We start from the raw sequence: 17,793 nt of genomic DNA on the forward strand, positions 1-17,793 counted from the left end.
CCCCTTTGCCCCCGCCCTTCCAGCAAATCCGCGGCGGAGCGCAGAGGGGAGGAGGCAGCGAGGCAGTGAGGCCCGCCCCTCCCGGCAGTCAATCAGGGCTTTGTTTGCGTCAACCTGGAGCCCAAAGAAGCCGTAGACAGCCGGGTCTGGGCCAGGGGCCGGGCTAGGGAGGGAAGGAGGTGCAGCGGGACGGGAGACGGCCGGGCCCGGGAGGGTAAGAGCCGAAGCTCAGCTCAGGCTCCTCCCATCTGTCTGTCCTGCATTGGAGAACTAGGAGTCGGCTCCAGGTTAAGCCTCCAGTATGTGCAAGGGCCACCGGCCCCCGACTTGCCAGCTGGGCTGGTTCCTCAGGCCTCGACCGCCGCTTTTTGGCGCTTGAGAGGAGGGATGTCTTCCAGCACCCACCGCCCCCTTCCGCCCACCTCTGGTATAAGACTTTGTGAGTCCCGCTGAATGTCCTACCCTCAAAGTAAGGCCCCAGCCCCGCCGAGGTAATGGAGAGTTTGCTTCCCAGAGAGAGCTCGCGTCCTGGGGGGTCGGGAGAGGGGAAGGGTGGTCTGCTCGGCGGCCGGCCCAGTGGGAATACTTAGCTGTGCTCAGCCTTAGCTCTCCCGGCCGGCGGGCGATCCCGGGAAGTTCTGCTTCCCTTAATTAAGGGCCTGCGCAGCTAATACACTTAATGCTGAGGTCGCGGTGTGGTTACCAAGCTACTCTGCTTCTCACCAGCGGACGGGCGACCGTCAAGCCTTTTCTACCCAGCATCTCATTAACTTTGTTGCTCGGTTAAGACTGTAAGGACAGAGAAAATACAGATCAGGCTGCGTCAACTGTCCAAGAACATGGAGTCATTAAGCACCTGAGAGCGGGCTGAGCTGGGCGGAGGGATTGAGGTGTCACCAAGAACTTGCGGTCTCCTGAAAAGAACCTCGGCCAAATTCACAAATCACAGGAGCCATGCTAGTCAGCAGATAGACCGTGTCCCTTCTTACCTTGAGGTCAGTAGCGTAGCGGGGGGATGGGGCGGGGCTGGGGGGGAAGGGGTCTATCATGCCCTGGGCGCCACTCGAAGAGGGGCGCCAAATAGTCTCCAAGACAAACAAGAAGAGGGTAGTAGAAGGGGAGGGGGGGTCGCCAATAAAGTGTCGTGCCCCGGGCGCCTGTTATGTTCGCTACGCCACTGCTTGAGGTTACTAGTATCATCACCTGCTTTTTCCAAGCATTAAACTTGAGGCTCAACGAGGTCAAGACGTTTATTACCCTAATGTCAAGGGACAACTCAAGTACAAACTGGAATTCAAAGCAGGTCTCCATACAGAAGTTCTCGGACATCGTGCTCCCAGAGAGAGTGACAAGGAAGGGAAGGCAGGATCTAGCTTAGTTATCACAGTAGGCTTCTTCAGAAGGCGTTGGCATAGATGGGCCTTGACTGTTAAGAAGGATTTAACAGGCGCAGGGCATGGGAGTAGGGGTCCCTGCCTAAGAGGGACAGCACACAGAGGCATAGAAGGACTCTACTCAGAGACAAAGGTAAACTAACGCTAATCATGCCAAAAAGTTAAAACACAGCGTGGGGCAAAAGTAGGTTTATAGTTGTGAGTATGCAAAACAGAGTTTATTCTTGTATTATTATTTATTATTATATTATTTTCCATATGAACAACTGTAAACCTACTTTTGCCCCACACTGTATATACTGCCTCTCTCAGGAAACATTTTAATTTTAATAAAAATCCACAGTGCTTCAGCCATGAGGAGCACATGGATATTGTGGACAGTGAGGCTTAAGATTGGCTTTTAGTCAGGGATCTCAACATGTACATAACTGTTTTCCCAGAGAAGCCCAAGCTTTGGTTTCTATTTGCATGGAACCTGATTATGGCCCTGAAAAAGGTTATCTGCAACCCCAGAGCTAGGAGTAGACCCTAGAGTCTTGCAACCCATCCCAGAGCCCTACTGTCTAAATTCTATTTTGCTCATTGTCTAAATGGATTTTGTGAATCACTGGAGTGGGGGTGAAGGTGGGTGATAACACTCATTGAGATGCTCCTGTTAACCTATGCTAGCCCTTTACATACATGATTTCACATAGTATTCATAAAAACCCTTTAAGGTTGGAATGATTTGTTCCTGTCTTTTAAGTGAGTAAACAAAGGCTCTAAGAGGCTAAGTCAGTTGTTCAAGTCTACAAATCCATTAAGAGGTAAAACAGAGATCTTTACTCATTTGTGTGAGCTTCAAAGTACGTGCGCAACCCAGGAGACAGGATTGTCTAACTACCATTCCACCATTTTAACAACACACACAATACCTACCTCCTCCCCTATTTATAATGGCTAGAGTACTGGCATGAAGAGACCTGGATTCTTTTTTTTTCACAGTGAAAGGAGGAGAGACAGAGACAGACTCCTACATGCATCTGGATAGGGATCCACCCAGCACGCCCACTAGGGGGCGATGCTCTGCCCATCTGGACATTGCTCAGTTGCTCAGCAACCAAGCTCTTCTTAGCATCTGAAGCTAAGGCCATGGAGCCATCCTCCGCGCCCAGGACCAACTTGCTCCAATGGAGCTATGGCTGCAGGAGAAGAGTGAGAGAGAAAGAGAGAGAGAGAGAGAGAGAGAGAGAAAGGGGGTGGAGAAGCAAATAGGCGCTTCTCCTATGTGCCCTGATGGGAAATCAAACCTGGGACATCCACACACTGGTCTGTTGCTCTACCACTGAGCCAACTGGCCAGGGCTTAGACCTGGATTCTAATCTTGGTTTTACCATTACATACCTGTGTGATGCTAAGTAAGTTATTTTCCCTCTCTGAACTTGAAGGGTTTTTTTTTTAATCTGCAAAATGGAATTAATACCGACTTCACAGAGTTATTAAACACCATACTGAGGAGTATAGGCTTTATTTTAGATATACAAGAGAACCACTGAAGATTTTTGAGTAGGAGACTAACATCAGATATCCATTTTAGAAAGAAAACTGGCAACACTGTATAAAGATGCTCTCTTGGAAAGATAAGAGGTAAAGAAACTAAGCAATAAACTGGGTTAAAAAATGTTGATGATCTAAAATAAAACACTCACTGTGATGACAAAGAGATGGTTCTGTGAACCTCTGTTATGGTAGACGTGACAGAACAGATTCAGTAGTAAGGGGGAAAGAAGCAAAGGTGATGCTGACATTTCTTGCTTGGTGAAGGAAAAAACAATAGTGGTGCTAATTGAGATAGGGAATTAAGAGTCAAATCAGGTTGGAAGTCCCTGTGGCTTCCTGTCTCTTTTTCTTTTCCTTTTTTTAATTTTCAATTACATTTGATATTCAATATTATTTCATATTAGTTTGAAATTTACAGCATAGTGGTTAGACATTTATATACTTTACAAAGTGATTCCCCCCAATAAATCTAGTACCCACCTGGCGCCATACATGGTTATTATGACATTATTGACTATATTTCCTCTGCTATACTTTACATCCCCATGACTATTTTGTAACTCTGATTTGTACTTCTTAATTCCTTCACCTTTTCCACTCAGTCCCCCCAATCCCTGTCCCATCTGGCAACCATCAGTTTGTTCTCTGTGTCTATGAGTCTGTTTGTTTTGTTTGTTCATTTATTTTGTTCTTTATATTCCACATATAAGTGAATCTATACTGTATTTGTCTTTCTCTGCCTGACTTATTTCACTTAACATAGTACCTTTTGGATCCATCCACATTGTTGCAAATGGTAAGATTTCATTCTTTCTTATGGCCCAGTACTATTCCATTGTATGTATACCACATCCTGTTTATCCATTTGTCTATTGGTGAATAGTTAGATTGCTTTCATAGCTTGGCTATTGTAAATAATGCTGCAATAAACATGAGAATGTATGTATCTTTTCAAATTAGTGTTTTGGATTTCTTCAGATAAATATCCAGAGGTGAAATTGTTGGGTCATAAAGTCATTCTATTTTTAATTTTCTAAGGAACCTCCATAGTGTTTTCCATAGTGGCTACACAAATGTGCAGTCCCACCAACAGTACACAAGAGCTTTCTTTTCTCCATATCTTCAACACTTGTTTTTTGTTGATTTTTTTTATTACAGTCATTCTGACAGGTGTGAGATGATATTTCATTGTGGTTTTAATTTGCATTTTTCTGATAATTGGTAATGTTGAGCATCTCTTCATATGCCTATTGGCCATCTGTGTATCCTCTTTGGGGAAATGTCTATTCAGGTCCTTTGCCCATTTTTTAATTGGATTGTTTTGGAGGGGGTGCTAAGTTGTATAAGTTCTTTATAAACTTTGACTATTAACCCCATATTGGATGTATTTTTGGTGAATATCTTGTCTCACTCAGTAGGCTGTCTTTTTATTTTTTATTTAATTAAATTTATGTATTTGTTTATTTATTTATTTTAGTGTGTATGTGCAAGAGAGACAAAGAAACAAAAAGGGAGAGAGATGAGAAGCATCAACTCATAGTTGCAGCACTTTAGTTGTTCGTTGATTGTTTCTCATACATGTCTTGACTAAGGTAGGGCATGGGCCCAGGCCAAGCCAGCAATTCCTTGCTCAAACCAGAGACCTTGGACTCAAGCCAGCAACCTTGAGCTTCAAGCCAGTGACTTTTGAGCTCAAGCCAGTGACCATGGGATCGTGTCGATGATCTCAAACTCAAGCCAGTGACCCCATGCTCAAGCTGGCAAGCCTATGCTCAAGCCGAATAAATTTGTGCTCAAGCCAACAACCTCAAGGTTTCAAACCTGGAACCTCAGTGTCCCAGCTTGATGCTCTATCCACTGCACCACCAGTGGTCAGGCTGTCTTTTCATTTTATTGAGAGTTTTCTTTGGTGTGCAAAGACTTTTTTTTTTTTTTTACAGAGACAGAGAGAGAGTCTGAGAGAGGGATAGATAGGGACAGAGAGACAGGAATGGAGAGAGATGAGAAGCATCAATCATCAATATTTTTCATTGTGACACCTTAGTTGTTCATTGATTGCCCTCTCATATGTGCCTTGACTGCGGGGCTACAGAAGACTGAGCAACCCCTTGCTTGAGCCAGTGACCCAGTGAGCTTTGCTCAAACCAGATGAGTCCCACGCTCAAGCTGGCGACCTCGGGGTCTCGAACCTGGGTCCTCCACATCCCAGTCCAACGCTCTATCCACTGCGCCACTGCCCAGTCAGGCCAAAGACTTTTTATTTTGATGTAGTTCCATTTATTTTTTCTTTTGTTTCCCTTGCCTGAAGATATATTTCAACAACTATTACTAAGAGTAATGTCAGAGAGTTTTCTTCCTATGTTTTCCTCTAGGTGATAAAAGTAGATAGGGGTAGGGTCTTGAGATAAATGAAGTTTTCTCAACAAATTTCTCAACCAGACTTGATCAACAACCATCATCAATATTAACAAATCTTTACAGAGCACCTACTGTGTATAGACTCATTCAACTTGGCTCATATTTGTGACAAGTAAGTGAGGTATGGACCTTGTAAGCACTTTAAATTATTTTACTTGTCTGACAATAGACCTTGGGAAAAACCAGTGGAAATCTCTGGTTATACTGCAAGTGAAAGAATTTGTTTTCTTTCTGTCTCTAAGAGAAATTAGTCCACAATGGAATAATTATAGCTATTTATGTCCCTGATTACTCATACTAGTCGGTGAAAGAGAGTAGTGGTTCCCTAATGTGGTTGCACATCAGACTCACCTGGAAACTTTTGTAGAAGTGCTGACTTCTGGGTCCCAGGATATCTGGTGGTAGGAGCCAGGAATACAGTTTATAAAAAGCTTCTAGTGATACTGATGTACTACTAGATTTGTAAATTACTACAGCAAAACAATGACCCAAAATTTGGATCTCAGAAACTAGTACAATTTCTCCCAAAACTTTGGGAACCAACATAAAAATATCAATTTTTAATGTTGCCATATGAAGACATTGTCATATATTATTAATGAAATGATATTTTAACATTGAAATATAAAAATCTAGAAAGAACATAGTCTTTTAATAAGAAAAGTGTTTTTTAAAATTGTTTTCTAATTACAGTTACATTCAGTGTTATTTTGTATTAAGAAAAGTCTTCCTTAAGAAAGATCAGTTGGGTTACCAGAGGAAGGGGGTGTGGAGGAAAGTAAAGAGGGACAAATATGTGGTGACAGAAAATGATTTTACTTTGGGTGATGGGCATAGAATGCAATCAACAGTTCAAATGCTACAGAGATGTTCACCTGAAACCTATATGTTCTTATGGACAAATGTCACCCCATTAAATTTAACTTCTAAATAAAAAAAAAAGATTAGTTGGCAACAATTTTTCCCATGTGTCAGTAGACTGATAAAAATGTCACAAACTGCCTGACCTGTGGTGGCGCAGTGGATAAAGCATCGACTTGGAAGTGCTGAGTTCGCCGGTTCGAAACCCTGGGCTTGCCTGGTCAAGGCACATATGGGAGTTGATGCTTCCTGTTCCTCCCCACCTTCTCTCTCTCTGTCTCTCTCTCTCTCCTCTCTCTATCTCTCTCTCTCCTTTCTAAAATGAATAAATAAAATAAAAAATAAATAAAATCCAAGTCTTAAACTCTTAAAAAAAATTGTATCTTTAAAAAAAAAAAATGTCACAAACTGTCATGGGTCTGCAGATTAGCCCTTGGGACTCATTGAATTGGAAGGCCAAAGGCACTTCCTTGCTATGGGACTCTGCTATTCTCCAACAGAGTTTTCTGGCTAAAGTGTAACCCAGTAGGTCATTATCATTATCCCTCTGCCCTGTACTTAAATCAACCTAACTACTTGAGAATGAATGATGCATTGAGAGTTTTTTCAAGAAGGTGAGTACAAATATTTCTCTCCTTTATTCACTTTTATTTATTCATCTCTATGAGGGTAACTAAAGGGTTCTGATGACACAGCATCACCTTAGATCCAAGAGCCAAATGGGATTGATTGTAAAAAAGGAGCCAGGATACTATAGTAGTAGTAAAAGAAGTCCAAAGGCAGAGAAAACATTGTTTTTATTGTCCATAATCATGAAAGAGTACTGATGAGAACCCATATTACTGGGAAATAGGTTTGAATGTTGATACATTTCTAATGGCCAAAGTGGAGGTATGGAAGGGAAAAGCTATTGGATGTAGTCAGATTTCAGCTTGAGCCAGCAGGCTATTCATAATAATAGTGCATTAAAAACAAATCAATCGGCCTTATTCATGGAGCCTGCTTTCTGAATGCCAAGAAATGAATTCTGCTCAATATTTGGTCTATTATTAGAGCATATAAAGAAGGAGAAAGATGACAGAAGCAGCAGGAGCATTATAGAAAAGAATGTGAAAAGAAATCCTTAAGCCTCTGAAGGATAGCACAGAACAGCAGAGCTTGAAGTGTGAGGAAGGATGAAATGGATTTGTTTCATGATCATATCCAAGAGAGAAATGGAATGGGATTTTTAAGCCTTTTATTCATTTATTTTTTTATTCATTCAAGGGATTTTCATTGACAACCTTCTATGTGCTAAACATGGTGCTAGATCCTTTCTAAAAAGTTTCCTGCCCTGAGAAGCAGAACTTCTGTAAAGCTGGAACAGAAGTGTCTCAGTTGTATGGTTACAATGCAGTGTAAGAATGAGTCTTGTCCTTGTTAAATCTCAGTTTCCTTTTCATAGACTGTGGCTTCCTTGAGCATAGGGTAAGCATTATTTATTTTTGTATCCTTAGCATTAGAAACAATTCCTGATGCAAAGAAGGTACTCTAAATACATACATACAAAATACATACATACATACATACATACATACATTTAGCTACTTGATGTAACAATGCCTGTGAACAATACAGATGAGGCTCATCTTTCATATTTCTTGTGAAGATTAGAAATAAAATTTAGAAAACACCAGTCACGCAATAAGTGCTGAGTAAATTATAACAGCAAGATTGTTTGAAGATTGCTTTCATTGAAAAAGAAAAAAACAACCTAATTCTTTGGCGTTGGGTTAGTTCCAAAATCTAGAACATAAAATGTCAGAGCTGGAAGGGACCTTCTACAAAGTCCAGTGTCCTCATTTTACAGGTGGGAAATGGAAACTTAAAAAGAAAAATAATTTACTTAAAGTGACATCTAAATTATCTAAGCTTTTTCTTTTAATTACCCCGAATCTATATGGAAGGCACTATGATATACATATATATAATGTAGGGGCATCATTTTATAATCGACACAGAGGAAAACTAAATCATTTGCCCAAGGACCTATGAATCATAGTCTGGCTTGAGTCTGTGATTTTCACTACTATGCATCTATCACAGTACTTATGAAATTATATTAAAATTACCCATTGAACATATGTCTCCACTAAAACCAAAGCTCTTTGAGGGCAGAAATTGTATTACTTCAACTGTGGATAGATACTCATTCACTTAAATATTTATTGAGCTACTATTATAATTATACATCAGGAGTTGTTTGCCCTAAAAAAGAGCAGGCCATATCTTTGAAGCGAGATTATCATCTAGCTCTGAGGTGCTGTTGATGTTTTTCTTTTTGTCATTTCCTTCCATTTTCTACTGTGTTAAACATTTTAGCTTAGTCTCATCTGTTCTAATGGGCATAAATAAGGTTCTGTGCCCATGCTTCATTCAGGCTGTAAAAGCAGAATAATCAGTGAGAAACATCAAGGGAAAGTAAATGTCAGAGACATGATGAAATCTAGGAGTTCCTCACCACACAGAGAGGCTTCTTTCAGTAAAGACCTTGGGGTATTACATTTGGTAGATTTTTTTGCTTTGTTTTGTTCAGTGTAGGAAGTGTTCTGGCCTTATAATATCCTTGGCCTGCCCCCTCTCATTTGGCTTTCTAAGAACTCACAGTCTAGCTAAAAAGATAAGTCATATACATCCAGAAAGAAACTCCTCTGGTACCAGGTAAATGGTAGAAATACTAACTGTTGTAGAGACCAAAGGAAAACAAGGTGAGGGTGGAATGGAGGTGGGGTCGAGGAAGATTCAGGATAGCATAGGGAAGGCTGGAAGTAGACATTGTGTGCCTACATTCTCAAACATTGCCTGGTTCACCTCTTTGGGTGTGACTTCTCAGACTGGTTACCTTGGAAGATAGCCAAGGTCTTACCTCCTTTAGGACCCTAAGACCCTTGCACAGGAAGTTTCTAGAGAGTAAGAAACAGAAATATGAAGCAGTGGCAGGCATTAGGGCCATAATCAGGTATCAGCCCCTGAATTAGAGGAAAGTAACTGGTGTGCTCTGGCTCAGGGGTCAAGTTCCAAATCCAACTTGCTGACCTTGCAGATAAAGAAAGCCAGTTAAAGGGCAGGAGAAATCATTCAAATGGAGCAGAGGCAAAGGAGTTGGGTAGAGAGTAAAGACAAAGAGTAGCAGTTTATTTTTCTCCTTCAGTATGTACAGAATTCCTTCTGTGCCTGATTAAACTCAGTTTTCGCAAAGCCTCTCTATGGATGGAGGAAGAGACAAAGGAGAAGTAGTATTCTTTGCTGAAACTTTCTGAGACCTATAAATGTTAATCCACTTACCCCACATCATGTTGTGAGTGGAACCAGAACCCTTGTTTCTTAGCTCCTAACTATCAGACATTTCTCTGCACCACACTACCTCCTTTATGTCATCCAACTGCTTAAAAATCTGAGATGACTCCTCATTACCTAAAAGGGAAAGTCCAAACTCCTGAGTTGCTACACTGGGCTCCTTATTATCTGTGCCCTGTTCAACTCTCCAATTGGTTCCTGAGCCTTTTCCCACAAAGAAGCACAGAGCTCCTCTTTCTTACCTTATTGCCCCCAAATGCCCTTGTCTCCTTTTTCTCAGCTCTTCCCCCTCACCAAATTGAAAGAATTTTACCACCTGTAATACCCACCACTGGATTCTCCTATTAACATTTTACTATCTGCTTTATCACATATCTGTCCATCTATCTAACTCTCCCTCCTTTGATTCATCAATCCATCTTATTTTTGATGCATTTCAAAGCAAATTGAAGATGTTAGTGCACTTCTTTCTCCCAATACTTCTGAATGTATATTATTAACTAGAGTTTAATTTTTTGGAGATTCTTTTTCTTTTGAGGTAAAAATTGCATACCATAAATTATATAAATCTTAAAGGAACATTTACTGAGTTTTAACAAATGCACATCTTCTGTAACCCAAACCCCTATCAAGATATTAGAATATTACCATCAATCCAGAATTTTCCCTAAAGCCCTTTGTCAGTTAATCCCACTCCCGCCACATCCTTGAGAGAATCACCATTGATAAGTTGGGTCTTTTCTAGAGATTTGTATAAATGAAATAATATACCATATGTAGCCTTTTCAGTATGGCATTTTTCACAGCATAACACTTTTGAAACTCAGCTGTGTTGTACTTGATAGTATCCCATTGTATTTGTATTGTATTCACCAGTTGATGGGCATCTGGATTGTTTATAGTTGGGGCTATTATGAATAAAGCTGCTATGAACATTTGTATATGTCTTTTCCTGGGCATATTTTCATTTTGGGGAGGTAGATACCTAGAAGTAGAACTGTTAGGTCATACACTAAGATGTATATTTCACTATATAAGAAACTTGTTCTCTTTGCACTCCAGCAGAATAAGAATTCCAGTTATTCCATATCCTCACCAAGAATTGGTATTTTTATTTTTTTTAGTTTAGTCATTCTAGTGGATGTATAGTGGTTTTATCTTGCAATTCACTGATGACTAATGATACTGAAGGGGTTTTTTTTGTGTGTTCCTATTACCTATTCATACATCTTCTTTTGTAAACTATTTAAGTGTTTTATACATTTTTAAATTAGGTTGTTCATTTTTTATTATTGAGTTGTTGGAGTTCTTTACATATCCTAGATACCAGTCTTTTGTCAGAGATATGATTTGAAAAAATTTGTCCCAGTCTACAGTTTGCTTATCATTTTCTTGAAATGTTTTTTTGATGAGCAGATATTTTAAATTTTGATAAAGTCTAATTTAGTTTATTTTTTCTTTTCTTGTTTCAGTATTGCTCTCAGCAATCTGTTTAAGAAATCTTTGGCTACTCCCAAGTCATACTCTCCTATGGTTTTTGCTAAAAAGCTTTATAATTTCAGATTTTACATGTAGACTTATGATCTATACCAAATTAATTTTTTGTGTGTGGTTTAAGAGAAAGGTTGAGGTTCATTTTTTAATATGAATATTCAATTCTTATTCATCTTCTTCTTTTGTGTGTGTGTGTGTATTTTTCTGAAGTGAGAAGCAGGGAGGTAGAGAGACAGACTCCCACATGTGCCTGACCAGGATCGACCCGGAAAGCCCACTAGGGGGCAATGCTCTGCCCATCTGGGGCATTGCTCTGTTGCAACCAGAGCCATTCTAGCACCTGAGGTGGAGGCCATAGAGCCATCCTCAGCACCTGGGCCAACTTTGCTCCAATGGAGCCTTCACTGTGGGAGGGGAAGAGAGAGACAGAGAGAAAGGAGAGGGGGAAGGGTAGAGAAGCAGAAGGGCGCTTCTCCTGAGTGCCCTGGCCAGGAATTGAACTCGGTCAACTATTCTTCTAATATTTGTTGAAAAGACTTCCATTTCCTGCATTGGATTGCTTTGGTTTCTTACCCTTCCTGTCTTATTTAGAAAAGTGGATATGTAAAGCTCATTGAATTTTCACAAATGGAACACTCTAATTTAACCAGCCCCATATCTCAGCAACCATATTATTATACCAGCATCCCAGAAATCCCCTTTGTGCTGACTTATAGTTACAACCTTTCCTTCTGCTACAGCTGTAGACACTATCCTGATGTCTAATAGCATAGATTAATTTTGACCATTTTTATACTTTATATAAATGAATAATATATTGTATAATCTTTTGTGTCTGGCTTCTTTCTCAATATTATGTTTATGAGAGTCATTCATGTTGTATATAGCAATAGTTTATTCATATTCATAGCTGCATATTATTTTATTCTATGAATATACTACATGGACATGGACATTTGGGTTGTTTCCAGTGTTTAGCTATAAAGAATGGTGCTGCTATAAACATTCCTTTTGTTACACATGTCTGTGCATTTCTGTTAGATGTATACTTAGAAATAGGAACTACTAGGTCATAAAGCATGCATAGCTTCATACTTTTCCAGTCTTGTGAAGTGATTATTTCACTTTGCCTGCTCATTAGTAGTTGCTCCATGTTTTTAACAACACTTAGTATTGTTTATCTTTTTCATTTTATTTATTCTGGTACAAATAACATTGCAGTTTTAATTCCATCTCCTTGATTAAAAGGTTGAGTACCTTTTCATATGTTTATTAAACATTTATTTATCCTCTTGGAATTGTCATCTTATTACTTGTGTCCATTTAAGTAGGTGACTTACCTCCTATTTTCCTTATTAAAAATCTATTTTATCTTCAAAGTCCAGCTTAAATGTCATCTCTTTGATGAAGTTTGTTTCATACCCTAAGCCATATAAGTGAATTCTCATAGCACTTTGTACTCCATTATAAATTTCACTTTTACTGGGCATTTATTTTCATCCATTACTGAGTTAAACTATTTGTTAGAGCAACTCCAGCTTTGTGTCATGAGACCTATCTTGATGTAAATTACCTCCCTCACTAAGTTGGTAGCTCTTCAAAGGCAGAAATTCCACCTTATTTAATTCTGTAAACCATGCTCCATTCATTACTGCCACACTTACAAAGTGATAAGCATATGGTGTATATTTAATATACATTTATTTGATGAATTAAATGCTTTCTGTTGAATGCATAACATATATTACTTTAGATCTGCATAGAGCAAATTATATTGTTCAATTAATGTTAAGACAGACTTTGTATAGGAAGGATTAAATCAAGTCAATGAAAATTCTTCCATAGTCCTGAGGCTCAGACCCTGGATTCATTTTCTGAGGCTGGAAGGACAAAGGCCGTTTTTCTTTAGTCTCTGCCATGTTCCTAAAATGTCAGCTCCATGGAGACAGAAATTTTTATTTCTAGTATCTAGAAAAGTGCCCAATGCATAGTAGATGTTTAATAATTGGTTTTCAATTGAATAAGAAACTCAATAAAGTGGCCTGAGCTTCCAGTTTTTTCCCCCGTCTTTCTCTAATATTTAAAATGCTTTATTAGTGGATGCTTTCTTCAAGTTATTCTCTTTCAAAATACCAGTCCCAGAGACATTTTACTCAGTTAATTTTACATGTAAATTGTGATTGGCTCTTTACAATACAATTTCATATTCCCTTTCAACTGTACAGCAATTTTCTGAGGTGGGCATGTCTGAGATTATCATGCCCGTTGTGCAAAGGGAAAATTAAAGCTCAGGTAGGTGAAATTAATATCTTCCAAGTTACTCAGCTAAAAAGTGGGGGGGAAAACCCTAACCCTAAGTATTTTCTTCTCCAACCAGAAATTTTTTCATCACAAATGAATTTATCATATTGGTAAGTATAGGGGTACTTGAGAGACCTAGAGATTTAAATGTACTTAGAAGGATCCAAGTAGAAAACTACAAACAGGGAGAAGGATCCTGTAAGGGACATGTGGGGAGAGACTGTTGAAGATGAGTATGGTGCTGTGAGCAGTCTTCCTCCTCCTTAATCATTGCCTCAAGAACCCCAGTTTTAGCAGGAAGGTCAATCCTGGTACCTACATCAGTGAAACTCCCTCAGGCTAAACACTTTCTTGGCTAAGAAGAATACAATCCAGGCAATACTTGTGAAAGAAAGAGTATTTTAGGGCTCTTTCCTATTAGAAGATTTAGTTTTAAGGGTTAGGAGATTTTAAGGGGAATATTGGGAGGTAAATGGATGGTGGTAAAAGTAGTACTCAGGGCCTTGCCAGCAAATCAGCAACAAAATCCTTATGTTCAGATTTCTCGGGAAGTACCACATGTATGAAGGGGCAGGAGTAGTTCCCCAGCCAAATAGAGCTACCAGAGTCAGATAATACTAGTCAGTTATAGACCCATTTTCAACACTTCCTTTTGAAATGCCTCATGAACAAGTTTGGACAGGGAAGGAGGTCGAGAGAAGCCACAGTCCAGAGCTCAGAATTCTTAGAGTTGAGTTTCCAGCCACATTCATTTTGCTCATTCTCATTTAAAGGGTGGGTTCTGTGTTTGCATATGAGATGAAGAAGCAGGGGACTTGGGGTGGTGAACACAATGCAATATGCAGATGATGTGTTATGAAATTGTGTACTTGAAACCTGTATAATTTTGTTAGCCAACGTCACCCCAGTAAAGTCAATACTTAAAAAAAATAAGGGAAAGGAAGGGAGACAGGTGGAAAATATCAGTGATTTTATTAAAAAGCAAAGAAACGTATGCCAATAGCCCAGGCATTAGATTGCTTACCTCATAATTTGAAGGGTATTAAACACTTATCAGTCCCTATGATTAAGAGAAGAGAAAATTGAGTCTTTGAAATAAGGCTGCTGAACTTGTATAGGACAGGGCTTGTGCCCACTCTCCAACCCCCTTCACTCCCATTAAACCTTCCTCTGTGCTCTTGCAGTACTCTGCTCTGCATCCCAGCACTCTAATCAGTTGTTTATTGACCTGTTTCACCTGCTAGAATACGAACTCCTTTTTGTGCCTTTAGGCACATGATAGGTACTCTATAATTGCACACTGCATGTATAAAAATTATGCCATCCTTTGGAAGATGGGGCCTCACAGGTACTTGGCCCAGAGAGTGTACCTCCCAATTGCCTTGGCTTTCCTGAGCCACAACTTCTGTACCAGTCCCAATTCAGTAAGCAAATAGTTTTTTTTCTTTCTCCCTGCATTCTTTCCTTCCTTTTTCCCTTCTTATAATAGAGTCTAGATGGTGGAGGGACTTCCTAATACCCTTGGAATCTGGTACAATGAAAAGGAGTTAGTAGACTTGGGTTAAAGTCTCAGTTCTGTCACTGTCAGTGAGTGACCTTGGGTTAGCCCCTTATCTCTTCTGGATCTCTTGGTGTCTTTACCTGAGAATAGAATAAACTAGAATAAGTATTGTCACAACCTTGCTCTTTGTTGTTATTTTCCAAAGTATAATACAAGCACATGAGACTATTTTAGGTGTTACCACAAAGAAATGTTAAGTCTCAATATCTGTGGTTGTATTTTAATATGAATTAGAAAAAAATGCTCAGGGCATTAAATCTATGATAGTACATAAGATGAGGCTGAATTTACGTAAGAAAAAAGTGAGCCAATTTAAAAAAACATTAAATAAATATTAGAATATTGACTGGCAGATATAATAAAAATGATATAGATGCTCTGGATGAGACTGAAAGTTGGACAACACTGTCCTAGAATTCTGAGACATCTTTACAAGGCAAGGTTGGGCCCAGGGCCTCCCACATTCAACCATCACCACTATCCTTTAACCAAAAGAGTTGTACCTTTAATTTGAATAAAGAAAAAAAAACACAGAAAATCCCAAACCATGGCCTAGGTAATCCCCAAAGGCCTTCCCAGTACTGATATTCTAGATTCTAAGTCGTAATAGCCAGATTGGATGTTCTGACCTAGGCGGTAACTTGATGACTATGTCTAAGTCAGATGATTTAAGAAGCTGCCCACTCCTCCTGCAGTTCAGGATCCAGGGCAAAATTATGGGAAGAAATTTGGAAGCTACCATCCATCCAAGTTATTGGGTAGTGGGGGCAGGGGGACACTAATTATCTCTAAAGTCCAGCTCCCCCCTAGTGGTCATAGACTTCAATGTGTATGAATAGAGAGTTCCTTTTGGTCTGAATGGGCATCTGTTCAGAGCAACCGGTTCCAGAGCACATTGGTTTTTAACAAGCCCCAAAGACTGTGGATTAGGGAGAATTGAAGTGATAAATCTGAGAAGTCTTTATAGGCAATATACCTTCTTCAGCCCAAGAGCAGACTGATAGGAAAAAACCTCAATAAATCCTGAGCTAATCCAAAAGTTGGACCAATTTGCTTGACTACCAAGTCCCTCTCAAGACGGGTCTATTGGTGGTTGAACAGGCTCATCTTCTCATCCTGATGTGTAGTCTCAAAAGCAACTTCCCAATCAAACAACCACTTGCTACTTAAGCAGCACCAAAAGAGAGCTGGGAAAGATTTAACACCCTGCCCCATAATTTTCATCAGTTCTCACATATACATGATATTGATAATTGGTGTTTTCTCAAATTTGTGCAATGTGCTTGCAAACACAGTTTGAAGAGATGTCCTCCCAGACTTCTCCTTTAACCAGTCCTTTCTGCCATCCTTAAAAACTGCCTATTTGGAAATTCTGGAGACACTTCAGCCTTCAGGTTACATGTAACACTCATACCTATTTATTTTGACAAGCATAATGGTTTAAATAAATCACTGAAAATGATGGAGTAAGGAACTTCAGGAAAACCACCCTCCCAAAAAGCAACTAATGAGCTAGAAGAACTGTCAGAATCGGCTTTGGAAAAAGTCTGGAATCTAGTAAAAAACTTAAAACAGCGAAGGTACTTATACCACCAAGATTTGGTGAAGAAAGATGTCACTTTGTGTAAGAGAGTGTTGTGCTGTGGTGTTTTAAATCATTCACTTACCATACCTACACCCCAGATCAAAAGCAGCTGTGAAGACAGGACCTGACACAACTGGTACAAGTTGCTAGTGTCAAAGGGAACAATATTGACCTTACTCTTTTTTCTGTGTGTGTGACAGAGACAGAGAGAGAGAAAAAGAGAGAGAGAGAGAGAGAGAGAGAGAGAGAGAGAGTCAGGAAGGGAAAGAGATGAGAAGCATCAATTCTTCATTGCAGCACCTCAGTTGTTCCTTGATTGTTTTCTCATATGTGTCTTGACTGGGAACTGCAGGAGACCAAGTGACACCTTGCTCAAGCCAGAGACCCTGGGCTCAAGCCAGCAGCCTTGGACTTCAAACCACTGACCTTGGGCTCAAGCCAGCGACCATGTCTATGATCCCATGCTCAAGCCAGCCACCCTGCACTCAAACCAGGTGAGCCCTCGCTCAAGCCGGCGATGTCGGGGTTTTGAACCTGGGTCCTCCGTGTCCCAGTCTGATGCTCTATCCACTGTACCACCACCTAGTCAAGCTAGACTTTACTCTTAAAGAATTGTGTTAAGGGTCTCAATATTGCCTGGAGGCACCTTCAAGAACTGCCACAAAGTTTTATTTTTTTATTTTATTTTGAAATTAAATTTATGAGGCGAAATTTAATGATCAATAAGAGTACATAGGTTTCAGGTGAATATCTCTATAACATTTGAACTGTTGATTGTGTTGTATGCCCATCACCCAAAGTCAAGTCATTTTCCATCACCTTATATTTGTCCTTCTTTATGCCCCTCCCCCACTCCCTCCCCAGGTAACCATTTTACTTTTATCTATGTCCATGAGTCTCAGTTTTATATCCCACCTATGTGGGATATATATTTGTCCCTCTTTGCTCTTCTCCCCCCTTCCCCCTTTTTGATGGGTGCTTGACTCAGTGTGTTCACAGGGCTCAGGTGGCTTTCAGTGAGGCTATGCCAAAAGCATTTAAAGACACAGGTATTGATCATAGCAGCCTAGAGCCCTGTTTGGCAAACTGCGGCTTGGAAGCCACATGAGACTCTTTGGCCCCTTGAGTGTGGCTCTTCCACAAAATACCACATGCGGGTGCTACTTCAATAAGGAATGTACCTACCTATATAGTTTAAGTTTAAAAAATTTGGCTCTCCAAAGAAATTTCAATTGTACTGTTGATATTTAGCTCTGTTGACTAATGAGTTTGCCGACCATTGGCCTAGGGCATGGGATAACACT

At 39.9% G+C, this 17,793-nt stretch overlaps 1 long non-coding RNA gene across 1 annotated transcript in view; it reads left to right on the top strand.

The window, feature by feature from the left end:
- Positions 1 to 204: 204 nt before the first annotated feature.
- Positions 205 to 17,793, top strand: part of LOC136385686 (uncharacterized) — a 29,806-nt gene continuing 12,217 nt past the window's right edge. Inside the window, exons 1-2 of the long non-coding RNA XR_010747858.1 lie at positions 205 to 491; positions 16,842 to 16,983. This is a non-coding gene — a long non-coding RNA (uncharacterized lncRNA). The remainder of the gene's footprint in view (positions 492 to 16,841; positions 16,984 to 17,793) is intronic.

This window comes from Saccopteryx leptura, chromosome X, assembly GCF_036850995.1.
Source record: "Saccopteryx leptura isolate mSacLep1 chromosome X, mSacLep1_pri_phased_curated, whole genome shotgun sequence".
NCBI classification, from domain to species: Eukaryota; Metazoa; Chordata; class Mammalia; order Chiroptera; family Emballonuridae; genus Saccopteryx; species Saccopteryx leptura.